At 41.4% G+C, this 23,330-nt stretch overlaps 1 protein-coding gene across 2 annotated transcripts in view; it reads left to right on the forward strand.

Moving 5' to 3' along the window:
• Window positions 1-2,866: 2,866 nt before the first annotated feature.
• il1rapl2 (interleukin 1 receptor accessory protein-like 2) overlaps window positions 2,867-23,330 on the forward strand; it is a 381,416-nt gene continuing 360,952 nt past the window's right edge. For both annotated transcript variants that reach the window (XM_035160565.2, XM_035160566.2), the window contains exon 1: window positions 2,867-4,404. The gene's annotated coding sequence lies outside the window, so the exon portion shown is untranslated. The remainder of the gene's footprint in view (window positions 4,405-23,330) is intronic.

The raw sequence follows: 23,330 nt of genomic DNA on the forward strand, positions 1-23,330 counted from the left end.
CATCTGTTCCAACGCGTTCCACTTCGAGATCGTCCATGAAACCTAAAAATCGCCTCTCCACACCAACAGGCACCAGTCATCATTCAAGATGGCCATCTTCCACAAGACTCCCCGGACGCAGCTCGTCCATGTATGTTAATATGAGATGCCTTCACTTTTGCATGATTTCACAGTGCTCACTGTCTGTATAACCTCAGACGTTGCAAACACATTTCAGCCTCAGACATGTACAGTACAGTCGCCAACGTGCAGAATTCAATTCATACATCTCACTCTTTCCACTGTGACTTATTTTATGGTATGCTGGACCAGTGCACTAATGAATACTCATTATGCTTCCTCCTGGAGCTACAGCTGAACCATTTGCAGGACTGCTCAAATGCACATATTTAATGAGGCCCCTACGTAGAGATCTATTTGTAGTCTCATGTTTTTTGAATGTCACACTTTTTTTTGAGACACACAATCTTACCTTTACACCAGGTGCCGTTGAGGGGGGGTGGCTCTCTGCATTAAGGGTGATGAGGCAAATCCTTTTTGACGAGGTGTCCATAAAAATGCGTTCACATTGGTGCACAAGCTCTCGCCTCTATCCTCTCACCCAAGGGGGCATGTGACGATATCAGCAATACTCGCGACAGCTGCAGTTACCGAGTTCTCACTCAGGTCTGAGGATAACAGCTGACATTTAGGCTAACAACACTGTGTCAATGATACCGTTTCGAATCGAATTTGAATGTCGGGGCATACGGAGAACTTGGATGACACCACAGGAGCAGCATGGAGGGGATTCATGTTTTTTTTCTGTTCTTTTTTTTACGTTTGAAGAAGTGGTCGCCATATTTTACAGCCTTGGTTCCTTGTGACATGGATGATGACGTTTCTAACACACGACAGATGCAAAAGAAAAGAATACAAATATCTCAGGATGAAAAAGTGGAGCCATACACATTGAGGACACAGGTGAAGATGATAAGAGCCACTGGTGTCGATGTGCTGTAAACTAAAAACATGTGATACCGGCAGCAGAATTAACACATTCCCCTCACCTGAATCCTCTGGAGGATTTGTTGCTGTTGAGAAAGCTTCTGAGAATCTCCCGCTGCGTTGCTCATGTGTGAAAGGAAACCTCTGGTCCGGACCCAATTCCCAGTTCCTCCAGAGGTCATGTCTGAAACGGCTATGGAACATTATCCAGCTAGAAGCAGCCATGAGTAAACTGTGGTGGAAGGGGATGGACATGGTCAGCAACAGTGCTCAGATAGACTGGGAAATTCAAACCATGATTGATTGGAATTGAAGGTCCACTGGGTGTCAGGAAAACATCTCCCACACCATTACACCCCCACACAAGGCGGGCTGTGTCCATGGATTCATGCTGTCGACTCCAGATTCGGAACTCAGCCTCAGTAGAAATCCAGTTCTATCAGACCTGGCAACGTTTTTTAATCTTCAAATGTTGGTGAAGCTGTGTCCCTGCAGCCTCAGGTTTGTGTTCTTGGCTGACAGGAGTGGAACCTGACGTGGTCTCTGCCGTTCTCTCAGCTACAACCAGTCGGACCACTCTCCTCTCTCATCGACACAACACGTCTGTCCATATAGAACTGCAGATCACTGAATGTCTTTGAACATTGTGTAGAAACATACATTGTGTAGAGAAGTGTAGAAATCCCAGAAGATCAACAGCAAAGCACCAATAATGGAATTAATATAATTTTACATATTCCTATATGTTTACATGACATTCTGAGGATAAAAGGTATCTGTGTGTTTTATTCATTGTAATCAATACCTATCATCAGTGATTTACACAGTGTGATGATCCAACATCTCAGTGGCCTCATGTTCTGAAGCTGTCCTGTTCCAGCCTCGTCTCCTCCTTTCTGCTTTCCCTCCATCCGTCCTTCCTCTCACCCTCTAATCCTGGCACGGCTTCGTCCCTCCTCACTTACGTCCCCTGATAATTTCTCTCCCCTGCCAAAAGGGGGCGACAAAGCGGCACTTTTCGCCATCCTGCCATCCTGAAACACCAAAAATCCAACAGCAACCTTTTTTTTGTGTTATAGAAACTCTCACTGTTACCAACCCCATGTCTTCTTTAACCCCACTGCTCTGTGTTTACCTCTGACCAGTTGTATTGCATTGTGCTGCTGGCAATACAAATCTGTGCTGTTAAAGTCGAGATACAAAATGAACATCACTAAAATATTGTTGAACGGCTTTCACGTATCAATAGAAAACTTCATGGTGTGTGTGTGTGTGTGTGTGTGTGTGTGTGTGTGTGTGTGTGTGTGTGTGTGTGTGTGTGTGTGTGTGTGTGAGGTGCTGAAGGAACAGCGCCCCTCACACAGGGAGCTGTCTGTTTTGTCCATTCACTTCTATCGGAGACTCCATCCCTCAACACAATCATCTCTTCTTTATCTGGGGCAGAAAAACTATTTGGCATCTGAAAATGAACGGAATGGTCTGAATATCAACACGAGAGGAAGACGAATCTCTCTCTCTCTCTCTCTCTCTCTCTCTCTCTCTCTCTCTCGGTGCTCTGTGCGCTCTCGTGGGCTCCAGGCACTTTGGATAAAAAGCCTCCGCAAGAAATGGCAGATTCCATGTGTCTTATCAGCCCTTCTGTGGGCAGTTGGTGAAGTATCTGAGGGGGGAAGAACAATGAGCGGAACTACTTTATTTCTGCAGGGAGGAAAAAAGAAGAGGCGCATCTGATCCGATCTGATCTGATCTCTTGTCTCCACCATCGAGCCAAAAGTGGGGTTTGTCTTAAACTCCACTGCGGACTCACTCCTCTCTCTCTACTCCTCATATCATTGTCTTTCTCCCTCCATCGCTCCCTCATTTCTCAGATTTGCAGCTGAGTGCGAGGAGATCCCCTCTCCCCCTTCTCCTCCTCCTCCCCTTCGCTTTGGAGGAGAATCCAAAAAGAAGCGGCTCGGGGCTTTTTGCGCGTCTTCTTCCCTTCTCCTCGCCCGCACCAGCGCTGCGTGGAGGATTTCCAAGAAGTCGTTTTCAAGTGGACTTTTTTGGTGCGATTTCTGGCAGTGAAGTGCAGAGCCCGGGATCGCATCCAGGGAGGAGAAGCGGGTTCAAGTCCTCTGACCCGCAGAGGGACGTGTTTGTGCGAGGAGGGAAAAGTAAAAGAAGAGGAGGAAAACCGAGGAGAGGAGCGGAACAGGCTCTTATTTCCCAATAAAAACCTTTCGGGTGGATTCGGACTAAAAAGCAGACAAGAGGAGAGATCTTTTCCCATCCTTTCAATTTCCATCATCGACTCTTGCCTGGATATGGACTGATTGCTTTTATTGATCCGCCTATTGATTGGTTGATTGACTGTCGGACACCATCACCCGGCAAACTTGGACTTGTGTGGGATTTAAGCAGGGGGACAGTGAACTGCAGCTGCTCTCTTTACTGGCACCAGTGTTTCTTCTCCAGCAGCACATCTGGACTGATTTACTGATTAATCGATACATTGACGACGCCGACCTGTGAAGTGGAAACCTGGTGATTGATTAATCATCCGGCTGAGCTCCCTGCCCATTCACCCTTCATATAAACCTTTGGAACGAAGCATAACAAAGTAACTCTTAAATAATCCTCATTAGCATGTCTTTAAATCTCTAAAATTATATTGGATATATTTTAAAGTACAGTAGAATACAGCAGCAGTTCCGCTTCTACATTAAAGCCCCTGCACGGACATCACAGGGATCTGCAAAGGGCAGAAAGCACCTTATGTAAGAGTATGAAATCATAATTGTAACAAGACCTCCACTGCAATAATATTCAACGAAATGTAATAGGAATTATCCCAGTGCCAGTGCTGCGCCGGATTCTAGTTTGGAGATTGGAAGTTATTTTTGGCTGCGCAAAGTGGAGCGACTCTTTCACACCACTGCCCGGACACAGCCTGACACCGACTGAGCGCAGAGGTCTGTGCCTACTTGTCTCTGTCTCCACATCCTGAAAGAAACGAGTGGGATAGACAGAGGGCGGAGGAGAGCGAGTGAAAGAAAGAGAGGGAGAGGGAGAGGAGGAGAGGATGCGTAACTGCGGAGGACTGGAGTAGACTTTAGTCGTGTAACATCTTGGAGAAGGAGGGAGCGAGCAGAGGAAAGAGGTTCTCCTCTGTGTTTCAGCCACTGAGAGGCTGCCCCATCTGAGGTTAGAGGAGGAAAACGACCTCCTTCTTCAGTTTGTTTTCATCCGTCCATCCATCGCCCCCTCCGTTTTTTGGAGAGGAGACATTGGACAGCGCCGGTCAGGTTTGAGGCGGAGGAGGGAGCCCGAGGTGGGATTATTTCATCTATAAAAACACACAACAGAAAACATTTGCCTCTGGTCAAGATCGGGTCATCAGCACCGGATCCAGGATTAGTTTCTCCAGTAGATCAGGTAAGAGGATGCCACGCTCCGATTTTACGCTTGTGTGCGCACGTGTGTGTGATGAGTTTACTTCATGGACTGTTCGTGTGTATGTGGGTTGTAACAGAGAGAGAGAGCGAGAGAGAGAGAGAGAGAGACAGAGAAGTGTACATTCGACTGTGTGTGTGTGTGTGTGATCGCGCGCGCCTGGTCCGTGGGTGTATGTGAGAAGTGAGAGACCGAAGGGCCGAGAGAGCGTTTTTACGCACGAGTGTGAGGAAGAGAGACCGTGTGTGTGCGCGCGTGTGTGTCAGCAATATTCTGAGCTCACACTTGTGGAAATGCAAAAATCACTTTTGATTGCACTATTTTGGTTCTTACTCACTTTTAGACCGTTAGGCGTCATGCTCATTATTCATTCATCAAACTGTGTGTGTGTGTGTGTGAATGTGTGTGTTTGTGTGTGTGTATGTGTGTGTGTGTGTGGGTATAGAGAGAGTGAGCTGACAGCTGGACATCATGGGTGACAGACATCCCCTCCAGGGGAGAGCAGGAGCGTTCAGCCAGAGATGTAGTGCAGGATAAACACACCTAAAGTCAAGTCAGCAAAAAAAAGCCGGAAGTGTGTTTTTCAAGAATTTCAATTTCTGTTTATTTGCTTTTTCCTTATTTTTCTGGTCGATTATGAGACACCTGCACATATACATCGTGGACATGTCCCCCTCCTACACAGAGGAATCCCCTGCTGAGTCAATGTTTTTGTGTTGAGTTGTTTTACATCACCTAGTTCCACACATTTTTAAGTGTCTGTTCATATTTTGGTCTCTTTGTGCTGATTTTACATGTCTTTGGTTGTTTCTTCTCTTCGCGTCTTTCTCCATCTCCTTGCGGTTTGCACTTCCTTGTGATTTGCGTTTTCTGTATCTGAGGTCGGTTTGGGTTTCCTTGATTGTTTCGATTGTTTCGTTTTGTCTCTGTGTCGTCTCTACAAATTGTACACCTCTTTGTAATCACCCTGCATCTTTTTGTGATTGTTTTGTTTGTCTCCGTGGTGCTTCTGCATCTCATCGTGGTCATTTCACATCTTCACAGATTGTGTCTCAGCCATGAAATGTTAACGGTGCAGCTGAGGTCCATGTGTCCCCTCAGGCCTGATAAACCCTCTCAGTAATCTCTGCATGTCATCACATAAACTGACCTGCTCCGTTATGCTCCACATCATACCTCAACCCCACAGTTCAATCATGCAGGTGTACACACTGTAAGTGCATGACATATTCTGACTGGATAAGAAGAGAAATAGAAATACGCTTCATGAATTCCCATCGCCCTGTTGGGGTGATGCACCTTTGGGTGAAAGGGTGCCATTTTGGTTCCACTGTATAATTTTCCCATTTGTTCAAGTCTCCCCAAACACAAGACGCGGTTTGTTTGAGTGCTTTACAGCCCAGCAGGTGCATTCTCTCCCTCCCTCCTCCCTGCATCCCTCGCTCTCTCCGTTTCTCTCTCTCTGTGAGTGTGTACAGAGAAAGGGAGATTGTGTGTGTGTGTGTGTGTGTGAGGAGAGAGGAGAGAGGAATAAGACAGTTTGGACGTGTGCCGTCTAATTGCGCGTGTGTGTGCCACAATGCAACAGCAGGGCACTCACACACACCTACACACACAGGGGAGGGATGCACAGGGTTTAATTATCTTGGCCGTTTAGTAACAAAGCACCCGTCTGAGACTGCAGGTGTGTGTGTGTGTGTATGCATTCATGTGTGTGATTTATAGTGTGAAGCCACTGTCGTATAGATCAGACGAGTAGGTAGGTGGACTGGCAGCAGAATGACTCCGTCACACTGACCAGCGCTGGTCATTTGTTACTGGAGTGGGAGGGGTTGGGGGTGGCGGTAGTTTACAACAGGGATGAGAGAGGATGAGAGGAGACTGAGAAAGAGAGAGAGAGAGTGATGGATGAAGTATTCAGTTCCTGTACTCGGGTAGAAATACCAGTACATTCCTGTAATGATTCACAGTTTCAAGTTAAAGTCCAGTTTGACTACAAGCACCAAATAATATATATCTATCTTTTTAGAACACAATTGCAAAGTGCTTCACAAATAAAATATACACAAGTAAAATGCATTTAAAAAACATAAAAACAAAGAACATCCTAGTTGTAAAAGAATAAATAAAAGAATAAATCACTTAATATGTCTGAAATGTAAGCGTTGCCTCCCAATTCAATAATAAAAACTAGAATTAGGTAAATTCATGGAATAGGATATGATAAAAGCTTTGATTTAACGGACGCTTCTGACTAAGCCTATTTCCTCGGTTAGGGTGTTTCAGAGCATTGGGGCTTCTTGTTTCTAAATGTATTTAGAGCAAAATATGTAAAACATTTCCCTTTAAATGATGCATTATTACATATGACATCAATCTTGGATTTCTTTTAAATCAGGGGCCTCAAAGGGACCACAATTTTACACAGAGGGGCCAACTATATGACCAATATCCATGCACAATACCCTGATTCAAGGTGCACAGTTATGTCGTTCACTGTTTAGAGCATAGCCACACATCAGTGAATATATTTTGAAAAATATACCTTGTTCAAACACTGAAATGCTGAACAAATGTTATATTTATTTTTACTATTGTAAGTAACAGACTCGTTTTTTTTTATTTGTATTAAAACCATTGACAGGACAGGGGCACTTCATAGGCCAATCAGATTCAAGCTGGGGCCAGTGGCTCCTTGTACCACCCCTGGATTCACCCCTGTTACCGTGATACTGTTGCATTCAGGTGTAAGCAGCTTTTTTACTGGAGAAGATTGGGGTGGAATTAGCATTTTAACGTTATATTTGTTATGTAGTTTTATTCTGTGGTTCAAAAACGAGGCTCCAGTCTTCCTCCAGGGTCGGGACAGAAATCTGACGGCTCGTGAGATGATTAAAGGGCGAGGGAAGAAGTAGATACAAAGTTCTGCTACACAAAGCTCTACTTTGTACTTTTCCCCTGTGAAATATTGGATAATTTGACCTCTTTGGGCCTTGAGCAGTTACTTAAATCAAACCATCCGAGGAGTCTGGAGGAGAAGCGTCTTGGCGTAGCAGCTAACAACTCATAGACATCTGATACGTGACAAGGAGAGCAACGAGACGCTCGTATTTTGTAGGGCAGCGGCTGCCAACAGAACGCTGTATATAAAATCTTCATCTGAAGTGCAGCTGCTGAATAAATGTTTTGGATTACAAGTCTACCACGCTCAAGTTCTTGAGCTCATGTAAAGTTACTTTCTACAAAGAGGAGGCAGATAGAAGAGGTGGAGGACGAGATGGAGAGAAGAAGAGAAAGGGGGAGTCTGGAGCAGAGGGATTTACTGCTGTTCCATTATAATTGCTCCATTTTAAAACTAATTCATATCGTCACCTGGTGCTCTTGTGATTTATTAGATCCCCGCCGACTTACTGAAATGAAGGGAACCAAATTACAAAAGTTGTGGAGGTTTCTTTAAACGTTTTTTTTCACCCTCCTGATCATTTACACATCTGTACAGAGGCAGCGAAAGTAAAAGTGCGGCTCAGTGACGTTTATCTTAAAAATGAATGTCTTGTCGTGGCTGAGGCGAAGTGGATGATGAAGGGAAAGACAAAAATTGAGAGTCCAGAGGAGGCTGAGGAATGTAGGAAGCATGGAACAAGGGATTAATAAGGAGGTAGAGGAAGAGGAGAGGAGATATAGTGAATTGAGAGAGGAGGATAGATTTAGAGACATGAGGACAGGGGAGAGGAGAGAGAGATCCATAAATTGTAGAAGGGATGACGAGGCGCGAAGAAGCGCTGGAAATATACGAGAGGAGCTGGACTGGCCGAGACGACAGCGGGGGAACGAGTGAGAGAGAGAGAGAGAGAGAGATGCTATTGAAGAGCAATAACCTCCATTACTGTAGATTTGAAATATTGTAGATTCAGCCTGTTTGCGCCAATTATTCTTGCTCTGCTCTAGTTTATGGTCACTTATAGGAAATCTCTCCAGGAATGAGCTGAAGAACAGAAGCCAGTTCCAAGGAGGCGTTCTCCACAGCAGTGAGGACACGTTGCTGTTTACCTTTTCATGTCGATAGTCACATCCAACCAAACATGCTTTAGCCAATCTACAGGCTTGGCAAAGAGACGTGTCAGCAGTTTAAGACTCTTGAGAGGCACCATTGTGCAGCCGTTTCGAGTCGAATATGAATGTCGGGGCTTGCGAACACTTGGAGGACCCCACACGAGCAGTATGGAGGCATGTTGGGTTTTTTCCGTTGTTTTATTACGTCTGAAGTCTAGACGTCTAGACTTCAATTGTATCGGATTCTGCTGCAACAAAGTTTACCTCTGAGACTCCAAAAGTGTTTCGTGGACTCCAACAATTCAATACAATTATTCAGTAGATAATTAGTACATTTCCCCTGAACCCTGGTTGTTCCCTCACCACATCTAATTCTATGAGTGTGCTTTTCGTTTTTTTTTTATAATAAACCTAATCAAGTATTTGTTTTGCCAAAACCAAACCAATAACCAGTAAAAAAGTAAGAAACAAAACAATGTACCAGTGCAACATTGAATGAGCTCTAACATGTTTCGCTGGTGTCATGTTCTCAGCAGCAAATACCTCAAGAACTGTTTTTGTATCAGCACTCACAACTTTGACATTCGGCAGCTGACATTTACTAACATGACTCTATGTCACATCCACAATAATTAAACAAAAAGAAAATTGATATTAAATGCTAAATAAAAACAAGGGGGTGGCCTGTTATTTGTTTTCCTTCTTTAAACCTTGTTCCTTTGAATCTCTGTGATCCTCTGAGGTTCTGATTACACGTCCTCTGTTTTACATAGAGATCAGTCGCTTGCTGCCTGGAATGTGTGATAGTATTATGACTTGTGTGTTGCAAGATTTCAAAGAGCAATTTTGATCAAAGTGATGCCACAAATTGTAGGAATCCTTTTTCTTCCTTGAAACTCTGGTATAATTTAATGTCATGCCTTCTGACATGATCAAAGAGTCTTTAATTTGTGTCCCATGACAGAATTTGCTCAATGGCATTTTTGTGGGAGGCAGGAATGCATTCATTCAGTGCAGTGGTTAATTGCATATTGAATATCTGAAAAACAGCAAGCATGCTTTAAGGTGTTTAGGTAAAATCTATTTTACTCTTAAGTTGTGTTTGTTATTAGGTGTTTTTACAACAGGGTGTGTGGCGTCCCGGGCAGCGACACAGGCCTCTGAGGACAGCAGGCTATTCTGTTTGTTTGTGATCACACAGGACGTGGTGGAGGGGTCCTTTCCAGTAGTTCATTTATTGGCAGTCAACATTTTGCTGCTGCTAATGCACCCTGCAAATGATGCAAATGATACCAGGTACCAAGCATGTAGCAAACATTATAGAAGATACTCAGCATCATTTGTGTTTCTTCCCACTTTGTCCAGATGGAGAGATTGTGTGGCAGGCAGTCGGCGGTGGTGACGACAAAGTTACTTGGAAACAACAGTCTTGGAGGAGAAACTTGTGGTGGCTGTCACTATATTTAAATAATGTTGAAATCTAGCTCAGCTGGTTATGCAGGTGTCCTGCGTACAGCGGCTTGAGTCCTCCTGCTGTGGCTGCAGGTTCTGCTCTGATCCGGCCCTCTGCTGCACGTCCTCCCCTCTCTTCGTCCGTCACACTCACTTTCCTGTCAATACAGGTGAAATGCCCCCAAAAATACCTTAAAAACATAAAAGTGTAAAAACCTGTGAGTTCACTTCACAATGAGATTGGAGTTAGGCTACGCACAGGTGGTTGTCTATTCATCCATCCATCCATCCATCATACCACTTCTCCTGGAGGTACATGGGGAGCTGGAGCCAATCCCAGTTTACACTGATGGAAAGGGGCAGGGTACATCCTGGACAGGTCACCAGTGTATCACAGGGCCAACATATAGAGACAAACAACCATTCACACACATTGATTTAGTGGTTGTCTTATAAAGAACAACAACAAAGACACACCAACAAAAAATGCAATGGAGTGCAGTGAAGGGACTCGGGAAAAATACCTGACTTGGATTCTCCAGGTTTCAAAGTGGGATCTGTAGGAATTTCTGGGTACAAGAAATGCCAAACAACAAAACATGCACAAGTTACCTCTATTACTGCTACAGATATGACAGGAAGAAATAACAGTAATGCGTGTTGTTATGAACTGTTATGGGGCCTGTAGGTCAGTTCACATCTCAGTGGAGGTCAGCCTCAGCTCAGATCGGAGCCCTGCAGCCGATCAGGATCCAGTGATTCAGTGTCTTGCTCATAGTCAGCAGCGTGCAGCCCTGCTGATGTGAGGGTTTCAACCAGGGCCGTGCAGTTGAAGGTTGCTGCACATGATGACCTCCCATGTGCTTGTATATGTGCTCTGACTCATGATGAATTAACGCCACACAAATGGAAACGCTTTTTTCCAGACCGCCGTGATTTAGATGTGGTTATTTGTGGCCATCCACGTCATCAATGGGTAATACACTTTCTACCCTTCAGGCTGCAGTATTTCTCCAAAAGTGCACAAGTGTCATTAAATGGTTTACAGCTACAAAGTTTAGTGTTTCTCACTCTGAAAGCAAACACCAGTAATCAGTAATCTCGCGAGTCAGCGTCTGGACTGCAGCTATTAACTGTCCTTGTGTTGGACGTTGTGGTCGCAGGCCACTCGCTGCCACGTCCTCACTTGCCAAAAGAGGCAATATGCTTTAATGAGACTGGATCCCAGAGTGTGATTACAATTGTCTTTTGCATCCTGGATGTGGAAAGTTGAGGAAACCTTGGCAACAACACAGAAGTGTTTTATCTCCCTGACAGCTTTTTCATGTATTATTTGTTCCAGTGGAGCACAGCTGCACCTGTATCTAAACAAGTGGGTTGAGATTCTGTTGTCACGGTGAATGCTGTATAAGCCTTGGATTTCTGTCTGAAAGAACCTTAAAAGTACAAAACCTTAGCAAGCAGCAAGCTTATTTTACCCAGGCAAAGAAATGGGCGATTCCAAGAAACTCCATGTGTAGCTTGAAGACATTTTCTCTCAAGAACTGGGGCAATGTAATTGTCTTTATACATTTTACATTATCCCTCTTTCTTCTATAAATAGGGTTAAACAGTGTTCAACAGGCACACACACACACACACACACACACACACACACACACACACACACACACACACACACACACACACACACATAAACAGTTGTGACTCCATGACTTCAGAGGACATTACATTGATTGCCGAGAGACTTGCTCCTTAACCACACTTACTAACCCTATCTCTAACCCTACCCTTAATCTAACTCTAACCTTAAAACATGACAAAATGTAATGATTGACTGATAACATATCTTTAACCATTTGCACAATTCTCTTACAGATCTAAGACCTTTACCAAATGCTGGTCAAATAGAGTTCCGACCATTTCCCAGAGCTAAACTTGACCAAGATTTCTACGATTAATAGTCACAGAATATAAATATCTCAGCATGTTAATGAAAACCTCTCATTCAATCAAATCAATCTAATTTCGCCCCATATTCTGTGGAAAAGAGGAGCTGAGGCAGTTTTCATGTCAGTCCTGGATGAAGGGACGTGAATTGTAGACATGGATCTTTTCCTCTCTTGCACCACTCAGCTCTCTGTCTATCACTCTGACCTGAGAATTATTACTACTGAAGCCTATGTGATGCCTATATGCTACACACCACTGTGTTTTAAGTACGTTTGTTTGGTCTTCTCCTCATAAAAGACTTGTATCTTTTATCTATAAAGCCTTCTTTGAAAAGTTACCACATCACCTGTCAGGATTGCCTGGTTACCCAGATGGGTTGATATCGATCCCTCCTGTTCCACTGACCAGCTGCTTCCTGTTTCACCGGGCAGCTCAGAACTTTGAAAGACTTCTTTGAACGATGTGCAACAAAATACAGACCCTCCCTGAATTTGTATACAGTCATACATTTTGCATATTTTAGAAAGCTGTTACGTGGGATCCTGGTGTGACTTCTGTATTTCCTCTAATCAAAGAAGACAATGGACTCAACTAAATGCAGAGACTCTACAGTGAGAAGCCGTCCACCTGCTGGTCCTGCAATAATGATAAAAACTCTGTTAAACAAATGAATGGATTCAGTCAACAGTAACACTGGAGTGATTTTACATTGAAACGGGTACAGGAAGTGTTGTCAATATGTATGTCTGTGCCGTATTCAACTGATAAACGTTGGAACTGTGGTTTAATATCATAATCACTAGGTAAGAGCCTGACTCTCTAGAAGAGCAGCGCGGCTCACACGACGGGAGGCGCACCTGAGACATGGGTTTCACGCAGGCAGTGTGGCTACTCTAACTGGATATCAGGGGCCCCGAAATGAAAAGCCACTGCTGCAGCATGAAGACTTGTTCAGCAGTAAGTCGGCTGAAGCTCGACCCAGTACGCAGAGCCATTGTCGTGATGAACATCTCCTATGTTTGATGAGAGCTAAGGTTGCCTGTTGATTAAACATTTAATATTAAAGGTGCCGCTTGTCCAAATTGCACAAAATTTGGAACTGCACTTAACAATACACATACCAAGTGTGAAACTTACAGTATAATCACTGTTATGTAATATAATAAATCAATGCTTATGTTTTTGCCATTTAGCCTTACACACTGTCTCCCTGTCCTTTTCTCATCCTCTTCTTTCTCTTATGTCACGCAGTATTCCTCTGCTTCCTTTCATTCTGCGCTTCCATCTTTCCCTCTCCCACCCCCTCTGTCTAACAGTCCTCTGTGTTGTCACGTCCCAGTTCTGTTGTGTATCAATGACGTATTCAAAGAGAAATGGCGTTTAAAAAAAACCACACAGATTAAATAATCTGTTTCACTGTTATCCCAGAATGCCTTTTTCTTTTCTCTCTCCTTGTCTTCTCTCCTTTCTGCCGCTCACCCCTCCTCCCCTCACTCTGCCTCACTGTGCCTCTCCAGTTCACCCTTCAGCACGTCTACCAGTGTGTGGAGCCTATCCTTAGTTGACTTAACACGGTCTGACAGGCCAATCCCTATGGATTCTGATCAAATAGAGCAATAGTGTACCCAGCAGCAACAGTGCAGCGGCAGCCAGCTAAAACAGCAGCCGTTATATGGCAGAGATCAGCGTCCTGCAGAACTGATTCCACACGTTTATCCACTGATTCCACTTTGTTACAAACAACTTTAAGATAAGAGGTCAGGCTGATATCAAGCTCACAATGTGTGAGACAGGTAACACACATAAGCACACAGCAGAGATTTCTCTTATCACTGCACGTTCCACATTTCATCAGTTTGTTACATTCTGAATATTTGATGTTAATTAAACCATTTTCCAAGGAATGATTCATGGTATTTCTTACCTTTTAAGTAGCCGTTGTAATCAACTTGCAAACAACACTGTTGTGTTATGGTAATGCAGTTATGAGTAAATGCTGCAGTAACAAATCTGATAGCTACAATTATGTTCATCCACATTTCCAAAAATTCAGTTTTATGAGAGTTTTATAATTTCTATACTATATGTATTTATATATTTTAAATCTATATCTGTAAGTTTTCTCCGCCTCTGAACATGGTTTATGTCCTTTTTAATCAAATCATAATGTTGAAGGTAATTCTGTTTGCTTTTGGCCTCTGTGCCACCTCTTTCATATTTGTGTGTTTGTTGTATGTGTCTATGTTCATTTCATTAATATTTTATTTGAATCCTTGCTTCATCTTAATTGCAGTTCATTTTCCTGAAGTGGTTATTGCCATTGGTTTGTACTACTTTTTTTTATTGTACGTATTTTCTATAGTTTCTGTTAAAAGGAAAAAAGTCAGTAAACATATTGTTTGCATAATAACAAAGAGCAAACAAAGTGTGAAAGACTTAGATCATTTAAAACATACGCACGCTTATCATAACAATGTCTGTATTGGCTAAAAAGTCAGGTGAAATTATGTTAATTTTACAAGCAATGACGTCAGTAACGTGACAAAAATGTTGTTCCAACTTTTCCAGTTGTTCCAACCTTTCTCAGTTGGGAACTAATATTTCTGACAGCACCGCATGATCGCATCATCAGTAAACAAAGTCTGTTGTCAGGAAAATACATTTTTAGAACCTTTAACGACATGATAGGAAATGAATGGAGGGGAGAGGCCCAGTCGGACATAAACCCAGGATGTAGCAGGTCATTGTGGACACTTTAAACTCCTGAGAACTCTTCTTTTTAACCATCTTGGGTTTGGAGAGAATAGCAAATCATTCCAAGTCAAAACATTCAAGTCAATGTGATGTCAAGAGTCATTAGACTTGAGCTACAAGTTTATTTTGATGTCACTTGGTTAAATGCTACTTCTTGAACTGTTCGCATTCGTTTATGTGCCAGTGTGGCGTTCAGTATTCTGTACTGTTTATTGACACTTTTTTATTGAGTCACAAATCATTATTATTATTATTATAGTTATGTGTAACTGTTGTGAGTCACTTGTATTCTATGTTGAAATGAAATGTAATACCTGAGCAGAACATGGCAGAAACCTGCTCAGCAGACCTCACATACGTCGTACCTCCTGTCACACGTCTTAGCTGTTTCAGTGAGTGGTGTCAAGGCACAACTCTGAACAAAGACAACTACAAATTAAAATCGTCAGTGATTGTACTGTACATTTCGCAACCAGTTCAAATGGCATGGAATCAGCAGAGGGCTAATTAAAGTCACCAGGCACGACACGTAGTCACAGCGAGCGCCAGTGTTCGTGCTGATGGTTACTCAGAAATCAGCCTCATGTGACGTAAGAGCTCAAACACTCAGAGTGTGAAAGACTATTTTAACTTCATAAGTGCACATAATTATTTAGAGTTTTCATTACTTTTGATTAATGGACCTTATTATGTTGTGATGTGGCCCTTCAAATTGAACTGGATTGAACACTTTGTATTATAATTCTTTCTTCTTTCTGCCGTGGATGTTTTGTAAAGCACTTTGTAACCTCATTTAGATAAGTGCTATACAAATAAAGTTATTATTATTATTTATTATTATAATACTGTAATACTGTAGTTTAGTTTTTATGTGTGTGTGTCACATATAATTTAGATATGACAGATTTGTATACATTCACAAGTCATTCAAGTCACAAGTCATTCACAACTGTGTGGGAGATTCAGGTATTATTCATGGAGTGGGGACTAGGGCTGCAACAACTAATCGATTTATTGATTATAATCAATTATAACAATAGTTGGTAACTCATTTAGTAATCAATTCGCCGGGTCTTTTACAATACACGGCACACACGGTGGCAGCGTCTCCTGATGTAGGGGCAGTAAACCAACCAATCCCAGGCCTTGTGTAGCTCACATGATCTCTTCTCTGGAGTAAACATTTGAAAAATTGGTGGAGATAAAATGATAGGTTAACTTGTTTGTCCCCTGGGGATTCGTCTTATTCAGTCCCCTCAGTGAAACAGAAAATAGAAACAGTGTTCTTTGTGTGTGTGTGTGTGTGTGTGTGTGTGTGTGTGTGTGTGTGTGTGTGTGTGTGTGTGTGTGTGCGTGTGTGTGTTTGTGTGTGTGCCAGTGAAAATAAAGAATGGAGGCTTCTTCCATCCCTGCCTCCTGCTCTCATCTCTCTTTTCCTTCCCAGACAATAGGAGAGACACAACATACTTTCTAGTTTGGCTGGACCACAATGCAAAATGATTCATGAGAGCTATGGATTACATGATGTAACAATATGAATAAATTCACTTGATGACACTTTAAATGATTATTTCACCCATAATGACTGAATTTTAATATGAGATGTGGATCCGACCAAGCTTTGAGTGGACAAAATGCAAAAACAAGTTGATGTGCACAGCTACACTGTGCTGGTTGCAGCTGGAACATTATAATGCTGAGCTGCGCCTCCTCTTTTGCCAGAGTCTACACACTGGCACGAGCTCTGGAGACTGGGACAGTGGCACAGTCAGAACCAGGACTCTCTGTCGTCTGGCTGCTGGTTTATGGTTTTTAAGGGTCGATGTTTCTCAGATCAGTGTGTTATGGAACTAATGTGGGTCTCTGAACGTCACAAATATGATTATTTGGCTCGTTATACAATAAAGACAGCAAAGCCAGATCCATGTAAACACCACAATCATATTAGTTAAATTTACAAGTGCAGTGTAATCCCAGTGAAGTTTGTGAAGCACTGGTTTAACTGTGGAATGTGAGACGTCTGTATGATTGATGTTAAAAACAGAAAGGTGAGACACTACTGCCATCCTTCAAAGGTACAGCTAACAGCTGGCTACAGCTAAGTTTGACCATTTCAAGGTTAATCTGAGTCTGAAAGAACCATAAAACAAAACGGCACAACTTTGCCTCTGCAATGTGTCATTGTCAAAGCAAAATGTATTTTACATTATTGGCAAAAATTGATTTCTTTGCCCTTGTCTGATAGTTTTACAGTCTAGTGGGACTGAAAGGTAGTTCTGGTTTTCAGGGGTAGGGAGACAACAAAGAAGTTGTTGAATAAAACGTTTAAATTTCTATCCTTACACATAATTATTGATATGTTATATACATAACTTTAGAACAAAGAGAACTATTCCTGGTAAATTCTAGTGTGTATGCTGTAATTAAAAAAAAATCTTTTCAGTCCTGAGAAATGTCTTCTAAATGCCGTTCATTCATTCACCTTCTAACAAACCTCATGAGTTAGGGCAGGCTTTATGCGGCCTGAGAGGCAAAACCCAGGGCTAGAAAAGTCCTAATAGGAAGAAAAAAACACTCACTGCAACAATCCCTACTGCTTTTAAAACACTGTAATAAGAAGATGTGTGTTTCTTCATTTTTATCCAGGACAATGTTCATGATTTTAGTGATTAAAATCATCATTAAACAATAAAAGCACTCTGAGAGCACATACCAGGGGCGGATCCAGGGGCAGGGCCAGGGGGGCTCTTGGACCAGCTGAAATCTTATTGGGCCTGTCCTGTCAGTGCTCTTTAAAAACATTTTTTTTATATTTAAATTGTCACTTACCAACAATACTAACAATAAATATAAGTATTTTTGAAGTACACAATGTGGTTGAACAAATAACAATTTTCAAAACATATTCAATGATGTGTGTCTTTGCTCAAAGCTATAGAGCTTATGGTGAACAAGCATTGACTTAAATATGCACCCTACTGATTAAGGAATCGTACATGGATGTAAGACATATAATTGACCCCTCTGTTTGAATTGTGGCCCCTTTATGGACCCGTATTTCACCCCTCTTCCCTAGCCGTAAGCCCTTCCCCTTTGTTTTGCGCGTTCGCGTTTAGGTGTAGGGTGTCCCGATCCTTGTTGGGATGGAGGGGGAGGACCAAGTTTTCGGGCTGTACAGCCCTCGAAACTGAGATTTTTCAGACCCACACTTCAAACCGAAGGTTGACAGAATTTCCCAGAATGCCTTGCGAATCACGGCAAGATGGCAGAGGACCCCACAAATGTAGTTTTTTGTCCATTAATAAGGATGTTGAAATTAAGATCATAATTGTAAATAAACATCCATGTAATATCGTTTTAATGTATTGTGATCATTGTTTTCACAAAAAAAATGTAAAAAATCGCTAGCATGCTAGTGTTAGAATGCTAGTGATTTTTTGTTTTCATGATAATCCCGTATTTTCACATAATTTCATGTCGCATCCCACCTCTTTGAAGATACATGATGCACTTGATTTAACCAGCGTATAGCAGCGAGGCTACTGAACTTAACTGCTCCTCTAATAACAAAACATCCTGGGAGGGTTGAATACAGACCACTGCTAACAGCCTGAAGCTGAGTGCTTTTGATTCATACGTGAAATAATACCGAGCATTCAAGCTTTTCTATTTCCATTGGATGAATGGCAAATGTCATCGAATCACCTGCATTAGCATAGATGTTATTTGGATATTATATGTTTGTCACTTTAGTAACTGCAAACAATGTAATTGGTTTATTTAAGATCCCAACAATGTTATTACAATGACATCCCCGGCAAAACCTTTTGTCTCGTCTGCTTACATCAATGCCTACTGATGATGTGTTGGGTTTTCGCGATGACTATTGATGATGTCACGGATGTCAGGATCCACACAAAAATTGAATACGTTTTACCCTGACCCATCCTTTATCCTCCTACCAATGTTTCGTGGTAATCTTTCAGATATTTTTTTGTGTAATGCAGCTAACTAACAGACAAACAAACACATGCAGATGAAAACATAACCCTTCTTAGCGGAGGTAAACAGGTGTTTTTTAAAAATGAGGGTGGAAATGTGCTCATCTCTGGTGGTAATCCACCAGGGGGAGACTGGAAATCGGTAATGTTACCTGGAGTGTGTGTATGTGTCAGTAACAGCTGCTCCACCAGGAGGCCCAGTGGATTTAATGAAAGCAACACATTCATGTTCACATTCATACCAGCAAGATCAGTGATTTCCCAGCAGTTTATCAGTGTTTTGGTTGTAAACAGAGCAGTACCCACCCTGAACCATTATGTCCTACTGCGGTAGAAAAACAATATGATGAAAATACTTTATTCAGTAATAACTTTATATGCTTACTCTCCACTTTCTCTATTTTATCCACTAACTGGAGCTTGTTTTGGTCAGCAAAAGAGTGTGTGTGTGTGTGTGTGACTGAGTGTGACACACACGTATGAAAACAAAGCCGAAGAATGAGAGACGGAGGGGAAATGAAGAGAGAGAGAGAGAGAGAGAGAGAGAGTTTAGAAAGAGAATCTGGCAACGGTGCCCAAACCTGTTTATGTAAACATTAATCTTGGATAAACTGCTGATAGATTGGCTTTACAAACACAAACACACTCTCGCACACACACACATACACACAAGTGCGGTAATAGCTTTAATCCCACCTCTCTCAATAGATATACTCCCATGAATACGACACACAGAGAGGAGCGAGGCCGCTTGTAATTAAGTTCTACATGTGCAAATCCAGTTGTGAAGCATTGCTTATGAGATCGGCTGTATAATCACATCGCCCCGAAAGGGAGAGACCGCTTACTTAGCATTTAAATAGCTTCCTTTCCCCTTGCAACTCTGTTTGTGTGTGTGTGTGCAACACAAATATTGCACAGCACTGTATTTCATTGTGTGTGAAAGAGGAAATGCTGTACTTACTGTATGTGTGAGGGAGGGAGTGCACGATAAATGTTGCCAAGTATGTACGTGTGGGTGTGTTTGCATCATAATGTATATGTTCCTGTCAGTGTGAGAGTGTGATAAACATATTCTGCCATTGCACTGTGTGTGTGTGTGTGTGTGTGTGTCTGTAATAAATCTTGTCGGCATATTATTTCTTAGGGGTCTCAGTGGAACACTATAATGTCAATAGAGCAGGTTTTAAAAGGGATGCGGAGGGAATCTGTGTGTGTGTGTGTGTGTGCGTGCGTTTCTGTGTTTCCCTGCTCTCATGATGCTCTTAACAATCATCTTTCCTCTTTAAGGTTAAGAGATTGTGTTAAATTTATAGTATAGGTTTTATTGAATGAGGGGTGGACGTTCGGGCGGTGAATAGCACTCACACTTCATGGCAAAACAGTTCCAGGTTCAAATCCCGGTTCGGTCAGTGTCTTTAGCTGCTTTCAGACATGCACTAACCTTCACAGAGGCATTGTTATTGAATTGAAACATACTGTATGTCAACGTGTGACCTGAAGCTCATCTCGTCTGCTCGTGTTCAGGGATTTGGTCCTTGTAAAAAGCAGCAGTTGTAGTTTACACTGTTGCCCTGTCCTTACTCGTGTCAAAAAGGTAAAACTGTCCGATGTGACATTTTGAAGGATTGTTTTGTTTTGAGGAGCATTAGAAGAGGGGCTGTTACAGAGGGGGACAATCATTATTTATTTATTTATGCATTATTTTCCTTGCTGAAAGTCTCTGAAAGTGTGTTTCACGGACTCAAAGTAATAATATGAAAACTGCAAAGTGTTAATCAAGTTTGACACGATGTGCAAAATAACACCAATGCTAATTATAATAATAACAACACAGTTTAGATTTTGAACCAACTCCTTCCTCTGTTATTTAAGTAGAATAAAATGTATTCAATTGATTTACTTTCTTACTTTTCCATGTCCAGCTAACACCCGCATGTCATGCATGAGATCAACTGAAAAATCCCCAGCTGTGTTGAAATGATGCAGAGAGCTCAGTAAACACGAACGCCACATGCATGAGGTAGTTGTGGATTATTTTGTATAGAATGGCAAAGTTCTGCAAGCAAGCATTTAGTTTGTAGCATCACACTTTCATCATCTTCACAAAACACAGTTTGAAAGTCACTTTACTGTACAATGCATAAACTATGCTGGAGCTTTCATCCCATCTATTTCAATTATTTTCAGGCCATTGATTATGGCTCAAGTATGGTGTAAAAACCAAAACCCATAGTTTTTAATATCCAGGGCATGTAAAAGTGCAGACAAATGTTTATTGACTAATGACAAATTTAACTTTGGTGGAAAATTTCTCAATGTGAAATCAATACCACCCAATTTATGTACACCTCTCTTGGTTCCCGATGGATGAGCAGTCTCAAATTCATCATAATTGAATTTGCAATGCGTTCATTGCAATTGAAAAAAGATGATGTGTGTTCATATACAGTCCATCTTGTAAATCAAAATATACACCCTCTTTGGGACTGAAGCTAGATCTTAAAATCACTAACATTAGGGTTTCTGAGAAAGGACTGCAATGTGTCTAGAATTGGAACATAAACACATTTGTCAGTCACAACTACCTTATTTTAAATTACAGTAAATCTGTTTCTTCTGTTTTCAAATCTGACACCAAGTACTTTTTCGACAGGTTAAAAAATCTTCAATTTCTGTTCAATATGTGTTTTGTTTTGATGCCGATTTGAATGAAGTAAAAGGGTTTACACAACTTTTTCAAAACTCCCATCAAACTTAACTTTTGTACTTAGGTTGACTGGGGGTAGAACTCCTGCAATGTATTTTTGTAGTGAATGTGAATGGTAAATGTAATATGGAACACCTTGATTACATTCTCTATCCTGCCATTACGTTTAGACATAACAGCCACAAACAGGAAACAAAGACACCAAGACCTCTCCTCATGAATGAGTTTGTGCTGACAGAGTGGCTGGGTGCTGTATTTAAAACAGGTTTTCTCTTGGAACTCGGTACAAATTTGTTTAGAAACCTGGCTTTTGCCTCTGATGATCAATTCTTAAAAGTAAAGTTTGGACCTAAAATTCTTTCCACTACCTTTATGATTATTTATGGATCACACTTATTCAGAACTGTTGCCACAGCTAGCATTTAGAAGTGTGTTTCAAACTTTAGGATTGAATGTACCTTGTATTTTATTGTTGTAATCCTTCATTCTCCTCTACTTTTATATTATTTCAGTATTTCACTGTAGAATACTATACTAAGTCTCTGCTATGTGGCCAAAACATTATATCAAGATACAAATGTTAATATAATTTCATATTGATAATTATCCGGATAAATGTCACATTATTATTATTATTAATATTTTTAGAAAACAACTAAAGTGATGTTTTAATGGAAAGTTACTTAATAACTACTTAGTTTATGTTTACAGCAGACATTTGAATCTACGGTACAGCTCAATATATCCTTCAGCGTGCACCCACTGTCTAGCATGTGAGCCCATTGTCTATTCATGTCTTGCAGACGTTGATCCTGAGGTCGCCTCTCTCAGAACCTCATTTGTCGACCAATTTCCACCACAATGTATATGCTGATAATTATCAATATCAATTGATATGAAAGCTATATCAATATAAAAAAATCATAGTGGATATACAAGTATCATGATAAATGTAATTGTGTCATTTCTTTTAAGTTCTCAGACTAGTTTTTGCTCGAGATTGAAGGTTGTGGCTTTGAACTCTTTTACGAGCAGAGAATGACAAACACAATTCTGAGGTCAATCAATTTTGTGTTATGTGTCCTCATTAGGATTGCACAATGAATTTGTATTATATCGATATACATATATATATATATATATATATGTTAGCAATTGATAACAATTACATTTTTGATAATGTTTTATTGCCTGGCCCTCTGCTACATAAACTAAATATGTATTACTTTTTATTTTTATTCTAGTAAGAAATTGCGCTGACTAATTATTCTAACCACTGAATCCTATAGGTCAAGCACTAACTCTCAGAATTTATAAAGCTTTTATAAAAGTGTTTCTTCCTTCTGCTCTCATAGAAGTTTGATGTCAGATTCGATTTGATGCACTAAATGTCTGTTGTGTTCAACTCTTCACGTCATCTTTAATTTCATGACTGCTGCCTCAAACACATCAACACATCGTTTAAATTTAGCACCATCGTCATCAACACTGTCACGGGGGGGACCTCGTTGTCTCTGGGTTTGCATGTGAGAGCCGTGGGTCATCGCTACAGGTAAAGGTGTCTCCTCGTGGAAAGTGTTGAGTTTCAGCAACATTTGGCAAGTTGACATGTGTCGACTGGAGCGTTGTCGGTCCAATCATAGCGCTGATGTTGTCGCTGTAATTTGAATGACCACTTTGACAAGTATTTTCACACTCACTGATAATTTTAAACTGATACATTTTTGCTAACTTTTCAGCATATATCTCTCCTGAAATGTTTGTGATGCTGTTGTCATATATACTCTCGCTGAAACGCCACAATGCAACAAGTGGTCTCACCCAAACAATAATATACTGGAGGTGACTTGTCCCTACACTCAGGTACGACCTATTATAGTGTATAGCCAGCGGAAGGTAAAGTGGGTCTTTGTAGTCAAGGTAAGAATCACAAACACACAGTTAAGGTTGTGGAATGGTCGTGGATATAAAAAACAACACTGGCT

This window comes from Hippoglossus stenolepis, chromosome 7 (genome assembly GCF_022539355.2).
Source record: "Hippoglossus stenolepis isolate QCI-W04-F060 chromosome 7, HSTE1.2, whole genome shotgun sequence".
Classification (NCBI taxonomy): Eukaryota; Metazoa; Chordata; class Actinopteri; order Pleuronectiformes; family Pleuronectidae; genus Hippoglossus; species Hippoglossus stenolepis.